This window comes from Panthera pardus, unplaced genomic scaffold, assembly GCF_024362965.1.
Source record: "Panthera pardus isolate Hobbes unplaced genomic scaffold, ASM2436296v1 HiC_scaffold_12, whole genome shotgun sequence".
NCBI classification, from domain to species: Eukaryota; Metazoa; Chordata; class Mammalia; order Carnivora; family Felidae; genus Panthera; species Panthera pardus.
The window spans coordinates 114,214,627-114,225,923 of record NW_026526677.1 but is presented as its reverse complement, the minus strand read 5'-3'; the positions used below and the strand labels follow the sequence as shown (position 1 = coordinate 114,225,923).

Below are 11,297 nucleotides of genomic sequence, written 5' to 3'. Positions count from 1 at the left end.
TCTGGGCCCCAGAGAATGTAGAGGACATAAGCTTGTACTCCCAAGAATTTCTCTGGCAGCATTTTGCACACTTGGAATTATTTGCTCACCTCTGGGGTGCCTGGCTGGCTCAGGTCGGTGGAGTGTGTGACTCTTGATCTCAGGGTCATGAGTTCAAGCCCCACGTGGGGCGTGGAGCCTACTTAAAATAAAGATTAAGAAATTAAAAAAAAAAAGAATCTATTTGCTCGCCTGACCTATTTATAGTAATTTATTCAATGTCTGTCTTGGAAACAGGACCTGTGTCCTGTGGTCCACCCTTGAATCCCCAGTGCCTAGCATGGTGCGGGACGCGGGATCGACACCCAGTGTCTGTTCTCAGACTGATGGACGGAAGCTGGCCCTGGGGGTGTGCGTGCGGGAGGGGAAGGGCGGCTGAGTGAGTGCACACAGCTCCTCCGGCTGCCCCAGCCCCGTGCTCCTTCCATACACTGGTATAGTCTGGACGCAGCCATCCTGTGTGGAAGCGAATACGTAGCCTGGGAGTGCGCCAGGATAGAACGGTCCCTGGAGAACGCAGCCCGCAGAAGCAGGCTGTCATCTGCTGGCGTGAGAGACTGCATGGTGACAAGTGACAACAGAATGATTTTGGGGACTTGAGAGAATTCTTCAGAAATTCTGAAAGTTACTTGAGGGAAGAAGACTGACAGGATTACAATTTGGACACTTCAAAAGGGGGCTTAGGCTGAAGACCAGAGAACCTGGGACACCGAGGTCCCACGAGCAAAAACAATACAGAGGTATAAAAACACAAAGTGGTTTTTTGGGGCGCCTGGCTGGCTCCATTGGAAGAGCATCCAACTGTTGATCTCAAGGTCATGAGTTTCAGCCCCACATTGGGTGTAGAGATTCCTTAAATGAACCTCACACACACACACAAACGCAAGGTGGTTTGGGGGACATGAGTATAGCTGGCTAGTTGGAACGGAGGGTCTTGTCCAGGAGTTCTGGACGATAGCATAGCATAGAGACGGATTGCTGAGGACTTGGTCACTGAGGGCTGTGGGTGCAAAACTAGGAAATTTAAATCCTCTCTTTTTGAAAGATTTTATTATTTTTTTAAAGTAATCTCCACCCCCAACTCTTGATCTCGAACTCACAACCCTGAGATCAAGAGTCACGTGTTCCGCTGACTGAGCCAGCGCAGTGCCCCATAATTTAAGCCTTTTAAGTAGGTGATGTATAGCAGTCATTAAAGACTTTTGAGCAGGTTGGTCGCATCGTAAAAGTGGTATTCTGGAAAGATTAATCTGGCAGTGATGAAGTGGGGTGAAGAAAGTCCAAAATCCAAAGATCAAATAGATTATTATAGTTGTCAAAGCACAGAACTGACTGATGTGAGTAGGAAGCGAAAACTTTCAGTGGGTCGCGAAGTATGTGACAGTGGAACGCTCACCAGAAAAAACCAAATATGGCCCCAAACAGTTAGCAAGTGGCTGTATTATGGTGTGTTGTGTATCTGGTGGCAGGATGGGGAAGTGGGGCTGTGGTAGGAAGTTGTGGTCAGCAGGGGAAACCCCTCGTCCTGCCGGTCGCTCAGGTCCCCACCCCAGGCTTGGAAACCGGAGTCTTGTCGGTTCTTACAGCTGCCCGGAGGCTTCTCAGTCATCTAGTCAACCGGCAAGTATTTGTTAAGAACTGGTGTCACTTATTCTTTAACAAATGTTTATTGATTGCCTACTATGTGCTGGGCACTTTCTAGACACTTGCAGATACGGCAACGAACCAAACGGACACAGTTTCTGTGCTCGAGAGTTTATATGCTGGTGCCGCAACAGGGTTAGGTGTGGTGAGGGATAAAAAGATCTATCCAATTACTCTCAACAAGTGCGCCCTTTTGTTGGAGACATGCCACACTCACAGGTCTTAATTTTTTTCAATCTGATGGGTGTGAAATGGCATTCATTATTTTAATTGCTCTTTTTTTTATGAGGTAGAGCATCATTTTATATATTTTCTTGATCACGTGGATGGATTGTCGTGGGCACCCCCAGGGTTGGGAACCACTGCTCTACTCTACTTCCTTAGTTTAAAAGAGAGAGAGAGAGAAAAAAAAAGAGCACGAGAGAGTAGATGAAAACGGAAGAACAAAGGAAAGAAGAAAAGGCAGGGAAGTATGCGGTCTCCCAGTAAAAGCTGCGTTAATTAGCACTAGAAGCGGCGTTCAGGGCCACATTTAGCAGCGTCCACCTGGCAGACGGCGGCTGCTGGCGCACCCGAGAGCCTCTGATGTAAGTTTCCGCCTCCTGACTCAGGGTACACGTCAGAGTTCACTGGCACAGGCAGGCTCCACTGGGTTGGAGGAAGGTTGAAACTTACCATTCCTGTTTGTCCTTTTTTTTTTTTTTTTTTTTTTTAAGAGAAAAAATTGGTCACTGGGCTGGGCTTCAGCAAACACCAGGCCTCGGCAAATCACGTTTCTTACTTTTTTCATTACTAGAACGGTGCGAGAGAGAAATAGTAAAGTGAAGACCATGTGGACAATAGAAACTAATTTTTATTCAACCAAATTCTTGACCAACTGTCACCCTGTATTCCCTTAACATATTGTAGAATAAAAGTTATTTTGCTCAGAAGTACTTTGTACATCTACCGTTAGACCTACCACCAAATCCTGAGGGAGGCTGGGGCAGTCGGGAGCCAAGGATGATGCATCGTGAGAGGCTTTCTTGAAAAAGGAGCTGAAGTACACTTCCTTTATTTTTAAAGTTTTTATTTGAGAGAGAGTGGGGGGAGGGGCAGAGAGAGAGGGGGAGAGACAGAATCCCAAACAGGCTCCGCAGCGATCAGCACAGAGCCCGAGGGTGGGGCTCAGTCTCACAAGCGTGAGATCACGGCCTGAGCCAAAATCAAGAGTCGGATGCTGAACTGACCGAGCCCCCCCGGCCACCCCACCACTGTAAGACTTTAAGCAAGGGACTGGTGTACATTTTGAAAACTGGAAAGATCACTGTGGCTGTTGTACGGTAAACAGGCATGAGAGGACATGGGGAAACTGTCACCGTTTGGTGAGAAATGGAGCCACTTTGAGCAAGGATGGTGTCAGTAACGACAGAGAGTCATGGGCCGAGTTGTGTCATCCCCAAAGCTCCTACATGGAAGTCCCAAACCCCTGTGTCGGGAGGTAAGGCCTTCAAAGAGGAAATTACAGTAAAATGAGGTCGTGTGGCGGGGTCCTCACCCCACCCGACCGGTATCCTGATAAGGAGATAAGGACACAGAGACCCCAAGGGAAGGCGTATAGAGATGCCAGAAACTAGCCGTCTACGAGCTGAGGGGGACCTTGGGAGCACCCACCCTGCGACACCTTGGGAATGGATTTCTGGCCTCCAGGACGGTGGGAACGTTCATTTCTGTCATCACACCCTGTGCTATTTTATTCTGCAAGCCTCACCACATGAGACTTGGAAGGAAATAGATGTCTTACACGTGAGTTTTAGGCCCAGAACCAGTGTTACTTGATGGACTGAATTAGGGGTGGGGAATGGAGATTAGAGAAGTCAAGGATGACTCTCAGGTACCCGGTTTTAGTACTTTTAGAACAAATCTACTCAAAATGTTTGACAAGAAACAATCTTGGAAATAAAAGGGCAACATTGGTTGAAGGCCTTGAGATCTGGAAAAGAAAGATGGGAATTATTTTTTTTCTGAGTTGCCTTATTAATCACAGCTACATGTTTTGTTTATGTTTTGGGGGTTTGTTTTGTTTTGTTTTGCTTTTTAAGTAGTCGTCACAACCAACATGGGGACCCAACTGAGCGAGCCGGACACCCCAAGAAAGATGGGAATTAAATGAAATGGGATATGGGCGCCCAGCTGGCTCAGGCGGTACATCATGGGACCCTCAATCTCAGGTTGTGAGTTCAAGGCCCATATTGGGTACAGAGACTAGTTAAAAATAAAATCCTTTTAAAAAAGTTAAAAAAATTAAATGGGATAATGTATGTGCAAATGTCAAGCAAATATAAGTCATTGTTGTTGACTTTACCATAGTTGTTGTTAGTGTCTGATACACAAGAATCTACTCTAGGTTGTTCTGGGAGAGCAAGGGTGGGACCAGCACTTGAGGGAAATGGGTATAGAATCATAGAAGATTGATGGGAGCAAGAAAGGCCAGAAGGAGCCTGGGAGACCGGCCAGGAATTGGCTGTAGGAATCGAGGTGTAAGCCGAGTAGTGTGTGATGTCTCTGGGAAGGTCAAAGGGACTGGAGACAGTTAGTAAACATACATGTATATATTAAACAGCCAGAAAGGAGATGTAACTAAAACACCTGCCATTTCCTACATGGGCAGCAATCTTACCAAATTTCCTTCCTTCCTTCTTCTTTTTCTCTCTCTTCTTTTTCTTTCTTTCTTTTAATGTTTATTCATTTTTGAGAGAGAGAGTGTGGGGGGGGGGGAGGGGGAAGGGTACAGAGAATCTGAAGTAGGCTCTGAGCTGACAGCACTGAGCCCAATGTGAGGCTCAAACTCATGAACCATGAGATCATGTCCTGAGCTGAAGTCGGGCACTAGACCGACTGAGCCACCCAGGTGCCCCTTACTGAATATTCTTAAAACCTTCTTGGGGTCAAGATCCATGGCTAGCACAATGCTTTGTAGGAAAACTCAATAAATTTTGTAGATAGGTGATCTATCACACTTTCCTCTTTTTTTTTTTTTTTTTTTTATTTTTGGGACAGAGAGAGACAGAGCATGAACGGGGGAGGGGCAGAGAGAGAGGGAGACACAGAATCGGAAACAGGCTCCAGGCTCCGAGCCATCAGCCCAGAGCCTGACGCGGGGCTCGAACTCACGGACCGCGAGATCGTGACCTGGCTGAAGTCGGACGCTTAACCGACTGCGCCACCCAGGCGCCCCTTTCCTCTTTTTTTTAAGGTAGTAGTATGGTGGGATACCTCTGGACCAGGAACTGGATATTCTTGCTCTGCCACGGAGGAGCTGTATGTTCTTGGGCCATTTACCTCAGTGCTGCCCAACAGAGCTTTCTGAGATAAGGGGAGTGTTCCAGACCTGTGCTGTTTAATCCCAAAGCTACTAGCCATGTGTGTAGCTATTGAGCTAATAATACTAGCTTGAAACACGGCTAGTGTTATTAAGAAACTGAATTTTCTCTTTAGTATGTGAGTAGGGGTCACCACATTGGAGAGTGCAGGTCTCTCAAGACGCTGAGTTCCTCTGTGTAAAAGGAGAGAGCTGGGCGAAGAGATCTCTTTGGCTTTTAGTTAAAAAATGCTGTCATTCCAGTTCAACACAACCAATTCATGCATACACTGTAAGGGTTCAAATTTTGACCTCCAAAAACATTATTCTTAAAAAACGTTAAATTATACACTTTCACACCTAGAAAATATGTAAATAATTTAAATATGTAAGTGATGTAAAGTAAATGTGTAAATAATGATGTTCACAAATGGTAATCACGTATAGATGACGTTGTGTTTAGTGCAGCACCGTTATCTTACTGAGAAGAACACGGGGTCCCTGCAGAGGGTTCAGAAGACTGCAAGGAGGTGGTGAAGGACTTGATTGAGAAACAAGACACTGGGTAAAGCTTAAGGAACTGGTATTGTTCAGAAACAAAGACTTAGGGAAGACTTATTAAAAGTTACATTCACGTTTACAGAGGGTTATTAGAAATGGTGTCCAGATGTTCTCCACGTATTAGAGCACTAGAAACATAGGTTAAAGGGGAAATAAGTTAGATATCGAGAGGCGCTTTCAGAGAGTTTCGTATATTAAATTCTCAAAAGAAATTTAATGGTTTTTAAACATTTCTTGTGCCACATATCATGTTGAAGATACACATATATCAAAACAACAGTCATGGGGCTCCTGGGTGGCTCAGTCACTTGAGCTCCAACTCTTGATTTTGGCTCAGGTCATGATCCCAGGGTCATGGGATAGAGCCCCGTTGGGGCAGAGCCTGCTTGAGATTCTCTCTCCCTCTCTCTCTGCCCCTCCCCTGCTCGTTCTCTCTCTTTCTGTCTCTCAAAATAAATAAAAATTAAAAAAATACGATACTCATATAATATTAAAATATAAACAATTTGGAGTCAGTATTTAATGGATCTTTTAAAATAAGATTAATTGTCAGCTTTCTGATAAGATTCAAGACATCACTTTTGGAGATCCTTTACAACATAATTTTTTTAATTACCAAAGATATATTATGTGCTAGATACAGATATTTATAGAATGAATAATAAGATTAAGGGGATACTTAGCTATAAAACAGTGAAGATGATATTTACAAAGCATGTTACTTATTATTTATAGAAGAAAAACAGAATGTGAAGTGTAATATAAAGTTCTCAACATTAGCATGCATCAGAACCACCTAGAGGGGCTCAATAGGGGCTCAATCGGTTAAAACCCCGATTGTTGTGTTCACCCCTGGAGTTTCCGTAGGTCTGGGTTACGGCGTGAGAATGTCCATATCTTAAGTTTTCAGTGAGGCTGCTGCTGGTTCAGGCACCACACCTTGAGAACCACTGACAGAGAACATGGTGTCCTTAGTATTTTTAGAAGTCACCTTTTCATTTCCAGTATAATTTAGTAAGTAGAGTACATGATGAGCTCTAGTAGCCTTTACTTCCAAGCCTGGACGTGGAAGGCGCACGCCCCAGGAAGGCTCTTTGAAACTTCTAGGATGTGTCCCACAGGGGTCTGCCCTAGGCTGGTGGGGCTTCGTACTCCAAAGTTTTTCCCATCTAGCTCTCAGGACTCCCATACAGATAACTTGAGACAGATTTTATAATAAAATAAATCTAATTAAATGATTATTTTTAAGTAGACCCCATAGCCACTGTGGGCGCGAACTCACGACTCAGATCAGGCGTGGCCTGCTCTACCGACTGAGCGGGCTAGGCGCCCCTGATCTCGGGATTCTTAAGCCGCATGATGCCACAATAAAAACTCATTCATACTTGTTATTTTATGTACTCTTCATTATTATGCTGTGAAACAGTCATTATTACACCAATTACTGTCCTGGCCCGGCACATAATCGGTCCCCTACACGTAGGTAGACAAATGTTTCACGAATTTTCACCTGCTGTGAGCCAGATGCACAATTCGCACCCGAGGCAAGACCCAGAAACAGAACAAGCCCGAGCTTGGAGGTTATTGAAGCCAAGAGCGCACAAAACCCGAGGGTGGTCGGGCGAGATCTCCAGGTTCAGTAGAAAGGGAGGCCTTGGGACCCTCAGACGGACAGGGGTGGGTTCTCTCTCCCTCTCTCCCTGCCGAGTCTCAAGTCAGACCCTCCCTAACTGCATAACCCACAGCCCTTGCGGTATGAAAACCCCTAAAAATATCTTGTCCCGTCATTTGTTTTCCTAAACAACTCTGTATTTGGAATGACATTCTGTGTCTTCATACTTTCAACCTGACTTCCCAAAGATCAACCCAGCTTTGTCCTTAACAGTTAACATTATGACCACATCACTGTAAACCACCACTTATTGGTTAATAGAAATAAATAAAAATTTCCTTAGGTAACAGGGGTCCTAAACCCCTTTATCATTCTGCATAAGTAAATCTGACAACACTTTGGAACTGCCTGAAATTAACTACACTATTCCTGAGGGAGTGTTTGAGCTCTGGAATCTGACAGGTAGATTCAGATGTAAATCCATGTTCTAGCAGTACAACTTTAGTCAAGTTATTTAACTTTTGTATGCCTGTTTCTTCATCTAGGAGAGATTTTTTTCTTTTTTTAAAGAGGATTGGAAGACCCTCATGAGGTCTCCATCCATACACTTATTTGTTTCTAATGTCTATTTATTTAAGAGAGAGTGCATGGTGGGGGGGGGGTGGGGGGGGGAGAGAGAGAGAGAGAGAGAGAGAGAGAGAGAAAGAGAGAGAATCCCAAGCAGGCTCTGAGCTGTCAGTGCCGAGCCCGACATCCCACAAGCTGTGAGATCATGACCTGAGAGGAAATCAAGTCAGATGCTCAACCGGAAGAGCCACCCAGGTACCCCAGGAAATTAGTGATTTTAACATGCATTGATTGCAATCCAATATGGTTGTATTCACAGATATACCAGATAATTACAAAATTTACTTAAATATTAATTCATAACCCATTGCAGACAATATCACTTGGTAAGAGGACATTTATTTAGAGTTGTACAAAGCATGCCTTCTCATAATCATGTACGTACATCTCTGGGATGATGGTAAAGTGGTGACTGGACTAGTGCAGTTATATAGATCTTGTTCAGTGAAATACTTGGGGAATGGAATTGAAGGCAGAGATGATTATGAGGTTGAAGGAGTGAGTTATGATTTCTAAACTGAATTGGGAAAGAAGTGAGAACAAGGGAGTGACAGGTTGGTAGAAAAGAGGGAGATAATGCTATATGAGGCGTGAGTGATGAAACCAGAGAACCAAGTGGTTATTAAAAGAATAGTATAACAGACCCTGATTTCCCAACTGGCGTATTTCTGAATATGACCGTGTGGACACAGGAGCTGGTGGCTAAGGTGGAGTGGACGGGAAGGTCCACTGGAGTGGATGGAGTGCAAGTCGTTGTAGGAGTAGCATTTTGAGACAGTGACCTACACGGACACTGAAGATCATGATCTTTTTGTGACGAGCATCCCCTGTCTCCAGTGCCTTAAACTGGGAATCGCTCCAAAAGCAGAGCTGGAGAGGAAGAGAGGGGACCAAGGACTGAATGCATGTTGTCTTTATCCATCATTAACCTGTGACTGAAATTTTATAGATAAAAAATAGTAAATGACAAAATCTTGGTTAGTGTACAGAGGTACTCAGAGAACATAAAGTCACTCCTCTTCCAATCCACTCATCACAGGAATTTTGTTCTCAGTTTAATGGGAGATGTAACAATATTGAGCAAAGCAACCTCTGCTGTACCCTGAGCCCTGTAACTGGTGTCCCCAGCCACAGAGGTTCTAGTTAAGGGATAGCTTCTATTAAAGCCCTAGATTTTCTATCACTTTGGTTCTTGAAAGTTTAAGTTTTTAATGCACAGTTTCTGCCCACAGGCTTTGTTTGTGTAGATTGACTATTGGATGTGAGGGGAAGAGACTGACAGTACGGTCCCGGAGAGGCCACAGCACAACACATGGGGCAAGTGATCAATGACAGGTACACAGAACTCCCCAGATGCCCTCAACTGGGGGAAGGGCCGACTTTATGCCCACTGGCTCATTTAAGGCTTCCACAATTGAAGTAGGTGTTATTACTTTGACCCCAATGTTAAATTAAAGAACAGGAAATGAGTAATGCGCCCAACGTGTCATAGCTACTAAATGGAGGAAATGGGATCTGAACTCACATCTCCCTAACTCCAGAAGCTACAAGTTTGTGCTTAAATGGTCTTGACATTTGGGGTTGGGGAGAAGTCCCAGAGGCGATCATGGGTCTACTGACGCAGATCCCTTTGGAGGAAAGTGGGGTCCGGAGCAGTGGGGTGGAATCTGGAGTGCGCAGCCTCCCTTCTGGCCTGCCGGGACCACACCAGGTGATGGGTGATAGCGATCCCTGCTCAGAATTCTCCAGGGCATGTCCTGGCTGGAGGAAGACATTATCTCGCTGCTCAGGAAATTTTTTCTTGCTCAGTCCTATTTATACATCTGTTGCACTAACATTACAGAAGAAATCCTTAAAAAAGCTAGATTTCTCTAGCATGGGCTACTAGCTTTAAAATCAGAGTGATGTTGCACAACCCTGTGAATACACTAAAAATACTGAATTGCTTAAATGGACGGTGTGTATGGTATGCGAATCACATCCCAATAAAGCTGTTTTTTAAAAGAGCAGATTGAATGCATTTAAAAGCAAATTTTCATTGCTTTAGAGTGATTTCGATGGCCTCCTCGCATACAGGACACTGCCACAGGAGAAGCAGGCATCCAGAGCCCCCTGTGCCTGGCGTAGGGAAGAATGCGTGTAACCTGAGTTCAGCCCTGATTTTTTCTGCGGCCCAGGATGTCATGACTAGGTTCCAAGCTTGAATGCAAATTAAAAAAAAGTTTTCACTTAAAAAAAAATAAACACTGAGTCTCCAAAACTCCTCCCATCCGGGGGCATACAGCCACTCCCCCGCAGTCCCCCCTCCCCCCGACTTCCCGCACCCGGGCTGCCGCCGCCCCTCCCCCCCATTCCCTCCCCGCCCCCCACCTAGGTCCCCAGGGTCCCCCTGCCCCCACGCCATCCCCCCACAACCCGCGTAGCCGGGCCCCAGTACCCGCACCTGGGCCCCCGGGTCGACCCCACACCTGGGCCCCTGTCCCTCCTCCCCCTGGATCCCCCCGATCCTGCCCTTGGGCCCCCCGCCCGCCCCCCCACCTGGGCCCTCCAGCATCCGCACCTGGGTCCGCGCACCGGCCCCTGCGCCTTGGATTCCCCGGCACGCGGGCCCCCGCGCCCCTCGGATTCCCCCCACCTCCGCCTCCGCGCCCCCCGGATTCCCCCGCACCCGGGCCCCCGGGGTGCCCCCGCACCCGCACCTGGGCGCCGCCCGCCCGCCCCGCCTCCCCGGGGGCCGCGCGCGCGGGTGGGTCACGTGCGGCGGGCCGGCGGGGCGGGCCGGGCGTCTGCAGGAATGCGGCAACTCGCGGGCGAAAGTTCCTGCGCGCGCCGGCCGCGGACCCGGGGCGGGCGGGCGCGCAGAGGAAGGAAGGGCCGCGAGGAGGCGGGGCCGACGCGCCGCTCGGGCGGGCCGGCTCTCTCAACTTTAGTTTTGGCGTCGGCGGCGAGTTTCTGTCTCAGTCGGGCGCAGCCGCCGCCGGGGGAGAGAGAGGGAGGAAGGAAGGAAGGAACTCCGGGAGCAGAGCGGGCAGCGGGGGAGGGGAGCCCCCGCCGCCCCTCCCGAGCGCAGCCGGCGGGGGCGCGGGCGGGGGGCGCGGGGGTCGCGGCCTGTCCCCCCCCGGCCCCGCGAGCGCCCAGAGGGCCGCCGCCGCCGTCCCCCCTCCACCCCCACCCCGGGCGGAGCCCTCGGCCGCGTCGTCGGGCCGGCGCCGAGCATGGACCCCGGGCCGCCGCCCGCACAGCCCCCGGCCGCCCCCGGCCCCCCGGGCCCGCCGCCCGCGCAGCCCCCGCCGGGGCAGGGCCCCACCGCCCGCGCCCGGGCCGGCCGCACCCCCGGGGCCACAACCCCCCCCCCGCCGGCCACCAAATCGTGCACGTCCGGGGGGACTCGGAGACCGACCTGGAGGCGCTCTTCAACGCCGTCATGAACCCCAAGACGGCCAACGTGCCGCAGACGGTGCCCATGAGGCTGCG

At 48.5% G+C, this 11,297-nt stretch overlaps 1 pseudogene; it reads left to right on the top strand.

Moving 5' to 3' along the window:
• Nucleotides 1-10,497: 10,497 nt before the first annotated feature.
• Nucleotides 10,498-11,297, top strand: part of LOC128776264 (transcriptional coactivator YAP1-like) — a 2,829-nt pseudogene continuing 2,029 nt past the window's right edge.